This window comes from Lathyrus oleraceus, chromosome 5 (assembly GCF_024323335.1).
Source record: "Lathyrus oleraceus cultivar Zhongwan6 chromosome 5, CAAS_Psat_ZW6_1.0, whole genome shotgun sequence".
NCBI classification, from domain to species: Eukaryota; Viridiplantae; Streptophyta; class Magnoliopsida; order Fabales; family Fabaceae; genus Lathyrus; species Lathyrus oleraceus.
Genome location: NC_066583.1, coordinates 173,535,563 through 173,539,271, shown reverse-complemented (window position 1 = coordinate 173,539,271; position 3,709 = coordinate 173,535,563). Strand labels below are relative to the sequence as shown.

Below are 3,709 nucleotides of genomic sequence, written 5' to 3'. Positions count from 1 at the left end.
TGCACTCATCTTATAAACACCACAAGGAAATAGTACATTAAATTTTTCTTATACATATTTAACCTCCCCATACCTTACACGTTAGCTTCCCTACGCTTCAAACTGCACCTCAAACGGAGTCACAAAACTCAAGTTATGATGAAAATAGTATTTGAACAAAATCAACCTTGTTTGATTCGAATCATGTTGTTTTTATGATTCGAATCAAATAAGCCAAAAGAGTTTTCTTTCTAAAATTTGGTCTATGATTTGAATCAGGTTAAAATTCTGATTCAAATCAAAACTGGTTGCAACATTTTTCTGTAGAATTTTGACTCGTGATTTGAATCACGTTGAAACCTTAATTCGAATCAAACCAGTCTGCAATGTTTTTCTGCTATGTTTTCACGAGAATTTCACACTTAAGCTCAATTTCTCCAACCTAGACCTACCCCAATTCAGTTTTGAGCATGAGTAATCACACCTACTCATATAACATTTAACACATCAATTACCACATATATTTGGCATATTAACATCGATTTATCACCAAATCATCATTATGTTAATCATCTTAAAACCCTTAAACCTGAACACCACCACTATCATACCCCAAAATTTGCCCTCCTTTTCGCTTTTTCGTCTAACTATAACTTGATATCCATCTAACCTCATCCATACTCATTCATGTGCATTCATTCATTCATCTGCTGACAGGCGCCACTGATTCAGGGTTGATAAAATCGGATTCGGATTGAAGTTTATGGCATGCCACATCGTGTGGATTAAAATCCTGGTTCACAACCTTGTTATTCAAGGATCTTGTGCATGAACTGTCGATTGGTCGATATTCATCTTGTTTGATTCATGGCATTGACATAAGTCGTTTGGTTCAAGATATTGTGGTCCACATTCAACTGTCCATGAGGGAATGCACATTTTTTACTGTTGACTTTTTGGTCAACCACTTGACCAAAGTCAACCATCGACCTCTGAATCTTTAATCATGTGATCCGTAATCGTCCCGTCATTTTTGAATTAATTCTGGAAGTTGCGAATGGATTTTAAAGGTTCAAATTTGATTTAATTCAAAATTTGATTTTTGAGATTCAAATCGACTTTGGAGAATTAGTTCGATTTCATAACCATTCATCATTTTCTTTAACCGATTAATTTTAGAAGTAACATTGTTTTTAATTTCAAATTAATTCTTACATTTCTTTTATCATTGGGATTTCTTTTTTGACTTAATTCTACTAATGGGCCATGATAATTCCTTAAGTCCATTTTCCAATTTTAATCCACTTAATAATCCCCATTATCCAATTCTAAACCACTTTATCCATTTAATCCACATTTAATCCATATTAAATCCATTATCCAAATCCATTTTTATATCCAATATCCATTTTTACCAACCAAGTCCATTTAAATCCATTTTAATCCACATTAATTCTTGATCCAAATCCAATTATCCAATTTCCATATCCATTTTAAAACCAATAAACCAAATTAATCCAATTCACTAAATCCAATCCATATCCATGTCCAATACTCATATCCAAATGTCCATGAAATGTTGCAAATAATGCCAGTGATGATGAAAATAAGGTTACAACCGTTTCTAAGAGGAAAAAAGTCACTGCTAGTACATCTAGTGCAGAAGTTCCTATCGACTTCAGTGATAGCCATGAACACAGCGGAGACAGGTCGTTGCAGATCAATACGACAAACCAAACTGCCACAGTCATAACCAACCACAACAAGCAACAAAGAGGCAGGCAAATGGAAAAGGTGTTGTTGCGCAAAACGTACACAACCAAAACCAGTTGCAACTCAAAACAATAACTTCAGAATGCAGCAGTGAACGCACCAAGCCAACAAATAAAAGCTGCAGCCAAAAGCTGTTGTAGCTCATTCACAAGCCGAGAAACCAAACTGCAATGCCGCTACCGAGAAACAAAACTACAGCCAGCCAAAACGCAACGCGAGCGTGAAATTCGCAGCGAACTGCAGCATAACGAGCGCAGTACACCAACAGTGATAATCCAATAAGCTACTGCAAAAACCGCCAAACTCGCACAAGCCTTACAACAGCCGGCAATTCAACGGCATAACCAAACGCAAGCCAAAGCAGCAGCTACCACAGAAACGCCATCCGACGCGTAAACGACAACACCGAGTAGCCTGCAAAACCAAAAGTTGAAGAATGAAAAAGCTCAGTTAACATTTTGACCTGCAAAAACATGATAAAACTAACAAAATCTCTAACTGATTCAAAAAATTGTGAAAACGCTAACGACACATATTTCAGTTACATCTCATTTGGCATTTGAAATCAGAATTTGGCGCTAACAAGATGTTTCGATTTCCAACTGCAAGTTGAATTTCAGTTGGATTCGCATCACATCTCTAACAGTTTTCTTCAACCTCTCATCCCTATAAATCCAACAGGATCTAACAAGAAATTTTCTGGAGTTTTCTTCAACCTCTCTCTCAAATTTCACAATCTTCAGTTTTCTTCACCCTCGCCGTTAATCTCTTCCATCACCTTCAACCGCTTCCAACAACCATCGCCACCGCGAACTCTCAACCTCGCAACGATACTCCACCGAGAACCGTTAACAAGATTCGTATAAGCTCACAATACACCGCCGCCACGATTCGATTCCTCTTTCATCCTTCATCGCTAAACAACGATCGATTCGATTCTCTTCGTCGTCGTCTCCACATGAAGCACGGAGTCGACGCACATTCGAAGCTTCTTCTCAATTCTTCGTAGAGAAATCGAAATCGCGCTAGCAGAGCCACGTTTCCGTTTTCTTCATGGAGTGTGTTGTTTCGGTCGACGTCGGTGTTTGATTCGAGGACGTTAGGGCGGAGGCGCATTTTTTGTTGAACTGAGTTGGTGGAGTTTGGACAGTCGACGGTGGAAGGTTTAGACTCAAGCCGCAACAACTCGTGTTTGTGCTCTTTCAGAACTTTCCACCGCTGTGAGAACCGGACTCGCCGGAGAACATGGCGTTTTTTTTATTTCTGGCTTCCAAGACTCTTCAATGACAGGCAAGTATTTCAATTGACCGCAACGAAATTTCCTTTCTTTCTTTACGATTGCCTTGGGCCTTAGGCCTCCAATGGAGCCCAAAACGAATGTGCTTCCCATACCCTACTTAGACCAGGTGTACCTCTTGGTCGGTTGGGCCTTGGGGATCCTTTCCAAATCCAGGGCCCGATCCGGTTTTGGAGTTCATCCTCCCTTGTTTTTGTTAGCCTTAGTATTTTTAGGATATTATTAGGTTGATTAGAAATTAAATCTAATTAACTGATTTTAGGATTAGGTTAGTACTATTTTTAGGATATTATTAGGTTGATTAGGAATTAAATCTAATTAATTGATTTTAGGATTAGAGACTTAGGTTATAATTTTTGGAAAATTAGAAAGATAATTAGAAATATTAAATTTAATTTAGAATTTAATTGTTTTTTAATTAGGATTTTGATGTATAGAAATTTATCCATAATTGTGAATTGACGATTATATCCCTAGGCTTAGAAATAGTTCAATCTTGCATCTTCCCCTAGTTGTAGGACTTGTAGAATTTTCTAATTGGTCAATTAACCTATCTATTATTTATCAGGTGGTTAACCTTGGTTCTAATTCATGTTTAGATAGAGTTTAGATTTTAGAATTAACTTTCACTTGAATGATTTTACTTTCGCACATCCCTTG

At 37.4% G+C, this 3,709-nt stretch overlaps 1 long non-coding RNA gene across 1 annotated transcript; it reads right to left on the bottom strand.

Annotated features, from left to right (window-relative positions):
* Positions 1-1,505: 1,505 nt before the first annotated feature.
* LOC127081296 (uncharacterized) lies at positions 1,506-3,095 on the bottom strand. The gene is made up of 2 exons (XR_007788085.1): positions 2,298-3,095; positions 1,506-2,166 (listed from the first exon to the last, which is right to left on the bottom strand). It is a non-coding gene; the product is annotated as an uncharacterized LOC127081296 (long non-coding RNA).
* Between the last annotated feature and the right edge of the window lie 614 nt (positions 3,096-3,709).